Raw genomic sequence first — 12,970 nt, forward strand, 5'->3', positions numbered from 1 at the left:
GTCAGTGATTAGCTGAATGGGTGGGAGGTGGCTGGAGACACCGGACACCCAGAGGAGGATACTGGGAGAGCACAAAGGTCAGAAAAACATTTTTTTTTTTTTATATTTACGGTTGTCACCTTTCCAAACTTGTGAACTTTGCAAAAAGTTTGGTTCAGTGCCGAACTGAACTTTTTGCAAAGTTTGGAATCAATCTCAGTTTGAATGGTTCAGTTTGTTCATCTCTATATATTATTCAAAAGTATTTTTTTTTTCACCTATAAAATTCCAGTCTTAAATAAATGTTACGCTTAATAATTCAATTGCCATCAGAGAAGTACTTGTATCACAATAAAAAAAATTCCAGGGTAGGAATGTGTGTTCGAATTGGCAACAGTTGTTGCCCACTATCCAGGGTTTATAGAGGCTAGTGAGTCACTGTGAGAAGAAATATAACCTAAATCTTGCTCCATGGTCCAGTGTATGTCATAAAATAAAAAATTTAGACAAATTTAGAATTTGGGGGCCTTTATAACGTGGGCTTAAAGGACCTAAATGGTTGACTTGGAATTTAAGGGTATGTTGATTTTTATATTTACCCCTTCCCTGGCCATATATATATATATATATATAACTATCTTGCCTGGACAACTCCTTTATGTTTCAATATGAGAACAGCTGCATACAATCTTTGTTTCCAGCGATTACTTTCCAAAGTGCTTCTTAAAATTACTATGTTTCATTGTCTCTAATGGTTTTTGTTAAGAATTGGAACTCTTTCAAAGTCTAGTCAGTGAGGCTAACTAATTATACTTTTATCCATACAAAATATGAATCATAAGGAGGAAGATTCACAACTTTTTTTTTCAACTAATACAATGCAATCAGAGAAAAGACTAATGCTTTGAAGAATAGCATCCAGATCTAAAATTAAAATTCTTGATGGATTACACAAATAAAATTCCATCTGGGATAGATTTCTCTGCTTTTTTTCTTTTCTTATCAAACAGTACAAAGACACAGTGTTCTACTCTTTATTTGATTTTAAACCATCTGTTCTTTGTAGGCCATTGTACTGTAATGATTGGCTGAGTGACATGCATTTCTTGTGTCAAAAAGCAGAGTTCAATGAGATGGATTATTAAAGCCAATTTATTTAATAAGGAAGAGCTAAATGTAATGGGGGTTTTCTGTGAATAAAATGCGTCACTAAAGTACATGTAAATGCAATGATTAATAAAATAGATAAGGCGCTCGGATAATTTAAACAATACATAAGATAATAAGAGTATGCACAGAGTATGTATAGAAAGTATAAGCTTATGTATGTAGATATTATGATGAGGGTGGTAAAGGGCATGATTAATTTTACATTTTTTATAGAGTGTACAGCAAACAGAAGGAGGAATATTGAGTGGGTACTGAGAAACCATATAAAATGTAAAGTGTATCACTGGTATGCAAATACTGTAAATAGGGAAACATATTTACAGAAATATATATGCACACATACACACTCTGTAAAAGATTTTTGTTTTCAACAGTTCATATGGCAAGGATTTCCCCAGCATGGAAAGAAATTCCTTACAGAAGATTGAGCAAGGAGACTGTAAAATGGTTTATAAGGTAGAAAACATGGGGGAAAGTACTTATGCATAGAATACAGTTATTTTGCATACAGTGGGGAGATTTATCAAACATAGTGTAAAGTGAAACTGGCTCAGTTGCCCCTAGCAACCAATAATATTCCACCTTTCATTCCTAAAAGATTCTTTGGAAGAAGAAAGGTGGAATCTGATTGGTTGCTAGGGGCAACTGAGCCAGTTTCACTTTACACCATGTTTGATAAATCTCCCCCAGTGTCTTTATCACTGATTGAAGTTGTTTTCCAGCAATTTACTTTTATGCTTTTAAGTGGCCAGACTGGGTTAAAAATAATGGAAAAATCCATGCTCCTACCCATAATCCCCTGCTGCCATCATTTTGAGAGTACCTGGTCCCTGCAGCATACTACTTCCAGCTCTTCATCTTGATAGAAGGAGGTAAAGACTAATAGCGGGGGATCGCAGTAGGTACAGTATATATACCTTTTTTCTAGCATAATCAGGACACCTGACCAGAAATCACCAGAAACCCACTTATTATAGTTTTTTTAGTGATTAATTTTGTTTGTCTGTTTTGTATATCTAAAATATAGTGAAATACCAGTCTTGAACAAATGGGCAGAAATGGTCTCAGCTTAGGTAGATTGCATAGACAATAGCTCTGACTTAGTTATGGTCACTTATAAAAATCTCTATGAACTAACAACTTAGGGGGAAAATTGAAAATATCTGTAAATTATGACCTTGAAAACTAAAGATATATTTTAATATTGTCAATTAAACAATTTTAAATCTGACAGACTAGAGGCATTTTGTCTGAAGAGAATTACAACACAACAGTCAGTCAGTGGAGAAAAATATGTGCAAGATTATGTTATAGATGCCTGTTTAGCTAGCATTTCCTCTAAATCCTGCAGAGAGAGCTCCTTTCTAAAGGTATGAATATCAGTATTAAGATTGCACTCTGGTAGAGGAGATAAATGGAAGATTATGTATTTATACCTGTTCATGCTCCACTGTATAATACCCAAAAGGAGTACACAGAGTCTTTTATTTGGTGCTTGCAAAAAGGTTTTTGCGTATTTTTTTATACACAAGTTGATACGTTACAGACGTGTTAGGCTAAGTTCACACTACGTGATTTTTAGTCCTTCATCGCCAACGGCTGTGAAAAAGACGTCTGATATTTGCCGATGATGGCTGTCTATAATGATCATGATCATACTTGATGGCCGTCCTTATCTCTTTGATGGCCATTGGCAATGACAGAGGAAGGATCATGTTATGTGAACTAATCCTTAAAGTGTAATGTATCAGTCACAAGACCTTTGTCAAGGAGTTTGTGTGTTTTAAATCCAAACTAAGAGGGAGCAAGGGAGGACAGCAGCATCAAGCCAGCTGGGGGGTTGCACTTGCAATGCTGGGTCGCTGTTGTGTTGCAAGCACATGCCATCATTTGTCTTGCTTGTTTCTATAAGCCATGGTGATCATGAGGGCCAGTCCTAAAACATCTCTTGTTTTCAATAAAATCATGTTTGCATAACTATGCAGAAAGAAGTGAGGTCATTTTTTTCATTGTGGCTTCCCATTTCCCATTAACTTAGGAGCTGATTTTTTTTTTTTTTTTTAAGTGACACCGCAAGGTTTTTGCAGTGGAGTTTTGCTCTATTAATGCTCTCTAGGTCTCCTATTACATCTACTTGCCTTGTAGACACATGCAAAAAACAATGACCTCTGTAGTTTGATATCCCATCCAAGCTGAAGCTCTGTAAGAAGACTAAGCTGCACAAGACTCACTCAAGTCAAAAGGTGAAAGCTTTTTCTGTAGTTCTTGACCAAGTTTGCATACACTGCAGCAGGAATTTTGTCCCACTGCTCCATACAAATCTTTTTCAAATCTTTTAGATCTCTATGCTGTCGAATGGCAACTATGAGTTTTGGCTCCCTCCAAAGATTTTCTATTGGGTTCAGGTCTGGAGACTGGCTAGGAAACTCCAGGACCTTGATATGATTCTTATGGAGAAACTTCTTTGTTGTTCTTCCTGTGTATTTTGGATCATTGTCATGCTAAAAGACCCAGACACGGCCCATCTTTTGTTGGTCAAAATACAGCAAAACATGACCCTATCGATCATCCCTTCTATACGGCCCAGTCGTCATGTCACCTTTGAAGAAAAGCTCTCCCAAAGTATGATGTTTCCTCCCTCACACTTTAAGGCTGGGTTCACACTACGTATATTTTAGTCAGTATTGTGGTCCTCATATTGCAACCAAAACCAGGAGTGGATTAAAAACACAGAATGTTGTTCACACAATGTTGAAATTGAGTGGATGGCCGCCATATAACAGTAAATAACGGCCATTATTTCAATATAACAGTCGTTGTTTTAAAATAACAGCAAATATTTGCCATTAAGTGGCGGCCATCCACTCAATTACAACATTGTGTGAGCAGATCCTTTCTGTGTTTTTAATCCACTCCTGGTTTTGGTTGCAATATGAGGACCACAATACTTACTGAAATATACGTAGTGTGAACCCAGCCTAAGGTTGGAACTATGTTCTTAGGTTTGTGCTCATTACTCTTCCTCCTTCAAACACTCTATTTACTCTAGATGTTGATTGTAATTTAGCTGAACTTCCTTTGCACAGGACTTTGTCCCCTGGATTTAATTATTGTCATTTATACTAGAGGGATTTTCAGTGAAGAGTCAACACACTTATATATGTAATGTTTCAAATGCTACAAAAGGTACAAAAGGTTTGACTTTGAAAATGATGAGACTTTTCTGTGAACATCTGCTATGAAACATGCTTCAGTGTGTGATGATCTATTTACACCATGCTGTGAATAAAAGGAAGAATTGTATTTCTAACTCATTATGTATAATCTGCCAATTATACAAATGGCATTCCAGTATAAACCCAAATTTGTAGCATTGTAAGTTGTAATGCAAATTTTACTTATTTCAATAAACATCCACTAAATAAGAGAGAAATGAATCCAAACACAGATGATGTACTAGCAACCTAAATTGGTAAACATATTAGGGTTCCTTCATCAGTAGCATTTTTTTTTTTTTGGATGGCCATCATTTTGATTGTGTTATTTTTGGACGTCTTTTTGCAAATAGCGGACATTATTTTTTTGTTGTTCACACACAGTTTTTCTTTTTTCATGAGTATTAGGGTGGGAATAATAGTGTCTGTTAGGCAGGAATCATCCACAAAGAACCCAACAGTCCCTCTGGCTAAAACTACTATTTTTTTTTTGTGCTACCCTTGGCTGCTGGCTGGGAATTATAGTGCAGCTACCACCATCTTGGCTGCACACTGTGCAGAGCGACTGGTGCCAGAAAGGGGAAAGCACGTGGTCCACAAAGACCCCAAAGAAATTACCCAAAGTCCTCTCAGTAATCATTTTTGCTGCTGCTGTACCATGGCTTGCTGGGAACTGCAGTGCAGCTACACCTATCCTGGCTGGGCAGTGTAACGGGTGCTCTAAAACAAAAAGCACCTGGTACAAAGAGATTCCATACACCAAAAACTACACCAAAAGTCCTCCTAGTTGTACCTAGTTGTGTGCTTTCCTAACATTTGCCAGCACATGTTCTTTGCCCATCTTGGTCTGGGTAAGCAAAATTGTATTGAGGGCCACCGCCCGGCTGTTGCCCATAATCATGCATAATGTTGCGATTATCCAGCCCCAGAGGCGTCCATGCATGCTGCCCCTGCTGTTTCCTGTCCCTTTCCATGTTGTTTCCATCATTTTCTGAGGTTTCCAGGTTTTCAGGCAACCTTCCCTGTGCAGAGCTTTAGTCCCCTGGAAAAATGTTCGAGTTTTTTATTAACTTCAATGGGGTTTGTTACTCGAAACGAGCAGCCGAGCATCGGGAAATATTCGTCTCGAGTATCGAGCACCCGAGTATTTTAGTACTCGCTCATCTCTAGTATTTTCTATCAAATCAATAAGCATGCAAACTTTCATTCAATCTTGGATATTGGTGTCACTTTACTTGTAAGCGATACTGATTTGAGGATTCTCCTGGGTATGAGCATTGAAGCAAACCATCATTTTCTTTCCTAGTCCTCAGATAAATATGCAAAAAGACATACAAAAAAAACTGCAGCTGAAAACATCCTAACTATAAAAAAAAATAATAAATAAAACTGTAGGTACTTTGAGGCTCCCACAAAGGATGTTAGTACAAAATAATATCCATCTAATGATGGCTGCAAATAATGCAGATCCGCGACCACAGACAATTTTAGATACCATTGAAGTGAATGTGGCCATTCAAATGATCCGTGCCACGACCTGCACCGCAAAAAAATCGAACATGTCCTAGTGTGGATCACGGCACGGATCACCCCTCCACCGCAGAGATGACAGGAGAGCACAATGTGCTCTCCTGTCATCGCATCTACTACTCACCTATCCCCCATGCTGACCGGCTTTATGTTTACCAGAAGTGGCCTGGACTACGCTGCTTTTTTCTCCCGGGAGCATAGTCCAGGCCACTTCCGGTGAGCATGTCTAGCCGGTCTGCACAGGGGAATAGGTGAGTAGTGCATGCGATGACGGGAGAGCACATCATGCTCTTCTGTCATTACTGCTGATGGGGGGATCCGTGCCAGGTGTCGGGTGGGCTCCGGTCAGGGGATCCGTGCCGCCATCCAGAGGATCATGTGAATGAGCCCCTATAGACATTTGTTTTGTTTTTAACTTGGTGTATAAAGGTTGAGGGAAACAATTATTCACATACTGCCACACACCCCCTTCTTATTGTACAAATCAGTTCTGTAGTTCACTTTTTACTTTAAGGTTTTACTAAAACAGCAGAGTGGCTAAATATTCATATATATATATATATATATATATATATATATATATATATATATATATTTTGCTATAAAGTTTGCAAATTTTTCATAACATATCAGAAGCTTTGCTACATTAATAATATTACTTCTACTATAGAAAGTGTCTGTAATGACTAGTCAGGTACAAGAGCAGAGACACAGACAAGTGAGCCCTGAACTGACCCAATCCAGTGCCCCTGCCTACTTACCACAATCTGCCCTAGATGACAGCGGGTAACTTGGAGACGTTCCCTACACTGAGTAGGTGAAACACAAGACAAAACAAGACAAACAAAACACAATAAAGAAAGGTCAGCAATCCGGGTCATACACTGTCAGGTAGCAGAGGTACAGAGTCACAAGGCAAAAGCAAGGTCAGAACACAGGCAGAAGATCAGGGCAAGCAGCAAACAAGGAAGGTCCAGGAACAAGCCAAAAGGTCAGAAACAGGAGACAATACAAACCAGGGAGCTGAGACACTGTGTGGATACATAGAAAAATACCCAGCAACTCCTACAGACACAGACTGTGTTATATGAGGAACCAGGAATCTGGTTCAGGACAGGATTGGCCCAGCCCCAATCTCCAACCAGAGACACCTGAAACACATACACACACACACTGGGAGCAAACCTGCCTGTCACAGAATGCAAGCCAAACCAAGGTTAACCCTGCAATTGCCAGAGAACACAACAGAGGCAACCTGAGCAGAGAAATAGGCCAGTGTACAGATTACCATCAGCGGTGTCTTGTCCGCGCGCCCTGAGCACAGGAGACCGCTGCTGATGCAAAGTCAGGTAAGTTGCTAACAGTGTCCTTGAATTACCATATTTTTAGCTTTATAAGACGCACCTGATGATAAGACGCACCTTGGTTTTCGAGGAGGAAAATAGGAAAAATCTGTTTAATGTCACACTACTTAGTGAAGGAAGCTTGTCTCTGTTCATTGTGTAGTGATGGTGATATTTAACTGCAGTTCAGCTCCTATTCAAGTGAATAGGAGCTAAACTGCAGTTACAGCTGTGTAGTATACACAATGTATCAGGTTGTTCTGGGAGCAGTTGTGACAGAGAGTTAACCCCTTAATGAGCTCTAAAAGGCTACAGCTCTTTGAGAGTTAACTCCCTGGCACCACTGCTCCCAGAACAACATGATACAGGGGGGTCACTTATGCTGGGTTAGTGCTGCACCTCAGGTCAGCAAAAGGAAAGAGGCAGCGCACGGATATGGGATATGACAAGTGTCAGCTGGAGCAGCGGCTGCAGGACATTCACTCACCCTCTCCTGTAGCAGCTGCTTAAGCTGACACTTCTCTTCTTCAGTTTCACCTTGTGGAAGGCTCCCCTGGGCACAGGCCAGCATTTTTGTCCCTTGTGGCAGAGGGAGAGCCGCAGGAGAGGTGGCTTTTTAAATTTGGCGCCACTGCATCAGCGCGTGATGGCGTGAGGAAGGCGACATACACTCAAGGCTGTAGGGCGCCCCCCAGAGCTCAGGCTGAAGGGCAAAGATGGGCCCTTTGGTGGGGAAAGGCAGCAGTGGTGCATGTCTTGGCTGCTGGCCCCTGCATCAGCTGTGCTGCAGCTGGCCAAGGCTAGAGGACGTGGCAGGGAGGAGCATCATCAGCAGGTGAATGATCAGTGGACGGCTGAGGACGGGGCTGGAGAATGTTTGCGACACTTGCGGTCCTGGGGCTCAGACAGCCCAGCGGCTGTCCTCTGTAGGGAGAGAGGCAAGAGCTGCGTCTATTTAAGCTTGGCGGTGGTACATTCGTTTTATAAGACGCACTGAATTCCCCCCATTTTGGGGGGGGGGGGGTGTCTTATAAAACGAAAAATACGGTATTCTCTATTAAGACATGACACAAAATAAGGAACTGTACACGCTCTCAGACAAAATAATGGATGCAAACAATGCAAAAAAAAAAAGGAAAGTTTATGGGAACTTTCAAATTGCAGTCAGTGCATTAAACCTAATTTAGCAATGTTTGCTGAGCAATCCAATATTGTTTAGGGAAAAGTTCAAGGAACTGTATAAGCAGTAAAATAGATATTTAAGACTTAAATCCATTATTCTGAAGTAGACAAACTTCCAAATGAAAAATATTGTACTTGACACACAGCCAATAAGAGATTATAGCTAGCACACAAATACAGTTTTACTACTTAGCAGATCATTTTCTAAGAGAATAATAAGCTATGTAAGTCACTCAGAACACAACAGTATGCACTGTTTACTTATGCAGATTTTATACTCTCAGCTATTAGGCAACTGTGCCAAAAGACCACTTAAAAAGCTTCACCGATTTTCCACCTTCCATTTTCTTTCAAATTTCTGAAAACACTTTTTCAATTTACCTTTTTTATTTGGCAAATGTATACAATTAGGTCTAGAAGATTTTTTTTCCACTTAGGAAAACTAATTATATATCAAATCCTATCTATCTATCTATCCTAATTATATATCAAATCCTATCTATCTAATTATCTATCTATCTATCTATAACTAGTTGCCTGTTGCTCTATACAAACTTTTCTTGAGCTGTAATATAACATGGAAATCTTTGTAGCTCTATCTCCCCGCCATATGATGTCAAGAATAAAAACTCCAACGTATCTAGTAAAAATGAAAAAAAAAAAAGCTTTACTTAAAAAGCGACACATCAAAACACAGGATGAGTGAAACCAAAACTTTTTAGGCCCTTTTGGCTTTTTGTCATGGCTAGATAACTATTCTACCTACCTATCTGATCTGATTATATACACACCTATGAAAGGGAGTGGTAAGAAAAGCCCAGGAAGAAATTTTAAAATATACATGAACTTGATCAGCATATTCAGATACTCTTTTGCTAAACCCATATATATAAATATATATATTTTTTTTGCTGACGGTCTTCTTTTATTTATAAGACACTCTAGATACATGTACGGTATAATTAAGGGCAAAAAGGCAGATGGCAAAGGCTGAAGATAGGCAGAGTAGTGCTCACCTCACCAGACAAGACCTGGTGCCAGCATTAATCCAAAAATAGTAGGGATGGTGTCCCTGTCACGATGGCCCATTGGTGGATTAGTGGTAAGTTCTTCTATTCATCTGAAAGTTCAGGTCTCCATAAATATAAACACACAATGAAACCATAAGGTGTGTGACCCCCATTGGATTCAATGTGTTTGTATCTTAGGAGACCTAAACTTCCAGATGAACGTGCCGCTGATCTGGCAGTGGGCAGTCACGACAGGTACACTTAAACATCAGGTTGTTGCTTTATTTCCTTCTCATTGGAATGGTTAAATTTTTTGTTTAATGTCCACAGTTTTAGACCACTTATTAATATTGTTCTGTACTCCCTTCACTTTATCTCTCTTCTTTCTATCTTTTTGTTCTTCTGCTCTGCTTGTTTTTATAGAAGTAATTTACAAATGGGTTGATTTAAGGATTTTTTTCTTCCTCTCGAGTATCCTTTCAAATCAAAAAGTGTATGACAGCGTCCGTTCTATGTTTCTTCCTCTGGAGTATCCTTTCAAATTTACTTCAGTGACACATTTCCTACTCTGCAACTTTAAGAGCTTCTTTACAAGTAAATATATTTTCATCTAGAATGGTGCACTGGTTTACATTTTTGTCACCCATACACACATATAGTAGTAACACCATTGTTCTTTCTTATCACAAGTGTTGAAGTGGATGGATGACATGCTGCTGTTCTAATTTCAGTCTGGTATTTATTACTACTGTATATACATTTAAAAAAATCTATACAGTGTTACCTCGGGTCTCAAACTTAATTGGCTTCAGAAGGCAGTTTGAGAACTGAACAGTCTCAGAACCAAGCAGAGTCTTCCCATAGGTAATAATGTAAATGAGGTTAATTGGTTCCAGCACCAACCAATAATTATCTACAGTACCCATATATTACATTGAAACGTGCCCAGTTTATTCACTACAGTACATTACAGAATAGCTCTATACTGTACAGGACATTGTACAGCAATTATAGTGCTATAGTCACCTAGTCCTCACTCATCCTTTACTGTATAGAGTCCCCCCCTCCCCATCCCAGTACTGTAAAGTATGGGAGATGGTGGTGCACTGACAGTACTACTACTGTACTGTATATGCACTCCAGCAGTCTTATACAGTACTGTGTGTGAAGCCTCATCAGTGCTAAACTCACCACATGCAACCCACGATCCACACTCGAAAAAACATTCCGATACCGAGTACTTCAAGACTGTGTGCCTGAAAAGTGTTTGAGAACCGACCAAGAGTTTGAGAACCAAAGGAAACTTTCCTTGAAAATACAGTTTGAGTTCCAAGCAGTCTGAGAACCAAGGTACCCCTGTATTACCTAAATAAAGATAGAGGCAAATAGCAATTAAAAAAAAACTGCTATGTTATTTTTGTGACACAGTAATATAATACACTCAATATTTCGTAGGCATTATTCCTCTTTATATCATATACTAGAAAATGTACCCGGCGCTGCCCGGGTATAAAGTGTCAGTGTGTTAATTAGATTTGTTCTAAGGTGCCCAGGAGGCCAAGCTAAAGGTATTGTTTCATCTGAGTTAATCAGTGGAATTAGTATATACCTGTAGTGCATAGTTGGAGGGGTTCTGTATACCCACAATGTATAGTTTTTAGGGGTCTCGCATATCTGTAGTGCATAGTTGGGGGGGCTTTATACCTATAGTGTATAGTTGAGGGAGGTCCTGTATACCTGCAGTGTACAGTTGGTGAAGGTCCTGTATACCTGTACTGTATAGTTTTGGGGTCCTGTATACCTGTAGTATATAGTTGGTGCTGTATACCTGTAATGTATAGTTGGTGGAGGTCTTGTATACCTGTAGTTTATAGTTTGAGGGTCCTGGATACCTGTAGTGTATAATTGGTGGAGGTCTTGTATACCTGTAGTATATAGTTCGGGGGTCCTATATACCTGTAGTAAATAGTTTGAGGGTCCTGTATAACTATAGTATAGAGTTGGTGGAGTTCCTGTATACCTGTAGTGTATAGTTTGGGGTCCTATATACCTGTAGTATATAGCTGGTGGAGTTCCTGTATACCTGTAGTATATTTGGGGTCCTGTATACTTGTAGTATAGAGTTGGTGAAGGTGCTGTTTACCTGTATTATAGAGTTGGTTGAGTTCCTGTATACCTGTAGTGTATAGTTTTGGGGTCCTGTATACCTGTAGTGTATAGTTTGGGGTCCTGTATACCTGTAGTATATAGTTGGTGGAGGTCCTGTATACCTGAAGTATATAGTTGGTGGAGGTCCTGTATACCTGTAGTGTATAGTTTTGGGGTCCTGTATACCTGTAGTGTGAAGTTTGGGGTCCTGTATACCTGTAGTATATAGTTTTGTGGAGGTCCCGTGCACTTGTAGTGTATAGTTTTGGGGTCCTGTATACCTGTAGTGTCCTGTATACCTGCAGGGTTATATTTACCCATATGGCAGTGTTATTCAGTCACAGTGTGTCGGTATTGGTCATGTCTGGTATGGGGGTGGTATTCAGTCACAGTATGGCGGTATTGGTCAGGTCTGGTGTGGCGGTGTTATCCAGTCACGGTATGGTGGTATTGGTCAGGTCTGGTATATATCGGTGTTATCCAGTCACAGTATGGCAGTATTGGTCAGGTCTGATATGATGGTGTTATCCAGTCACAGTATGGTGGTATTGGTCAGGACTGGTATGACAGTGTTACCCAGTCAGAGTTTGCCGGTATTGGTCAGGTCTGGTATGGCAGTGTTATCCAGTCACAGTATGGCGGTATTGGTCAGGTCTGGTATGACAGTGTTATCCAGCACAGTATGACGGTATTGGTCAGGTCTTATATGACAGTGTTATCCAGTCACAGTATGGCGGTATTGGTCAGGTCTGGTATGACAGTGTTATCCAGTCACAGTATGACGGTATTGGTCAGGTCTGGTGTGGCAGTGTTATCCAGTCACAGTATGGCGGTATTGGTCAGGTCTGGTATGACAGTGTTATCCAGCACAGTATGACGGTATTGGTCAGGTCTTATATGACAGTGTTATCCAGTCACAGTATGGCGGTATTGGTCAGGTCTGGTATGACAGTGTTATCCAGTCACAGTATGGCGGTATTGGTCAGGTCTGGTGTGGCAGTGTTATCCAGTCACAGTATGGCGGTATTGGTCAGGTCTGGTATGACAGTGTTATCCAGTCACAGTGTGGTGGTGTTGGTCAGGTCTGGTATAGCGGTGTTATCCAGTCACAGTATGGAAGTATTGGTCAGGTCTGATATGATGGTGTTATCCAGTCACAGTATGGCAGTATTGGTCAGGTCTGGTATGACAGTGGACAGTGTTATCCAGTCACAGTATGGCGGTATTGGTCAGGTCTGGTGTAGCAGTGTTACCCAGTCACAGTTTTGTATACCTGTTGTGCCTTGTATATACATGTACTGTATGGATGGAGTAGGGGGTCCTGAATACATGTACTGTATGGATGGAGTAGGGGGTCCTGTATATACATGTACTGTATGGATGGAGTAGGGGG

This window comes from Dendropsophus ebraccatus, chromosome 11 (assembly GCF_027789765.1).
Source record: "Dendropsophus ebraccatus isolate aDenEbr1 chromosome 11, aDenEbr1.pat, whole genome shotgun sequence".
NCBI lineage: Eukaryota > Metazoa > Chordata > Amphibia > Anura > Hylidae > Dendropsophus > Dendropsophus ebraccatus.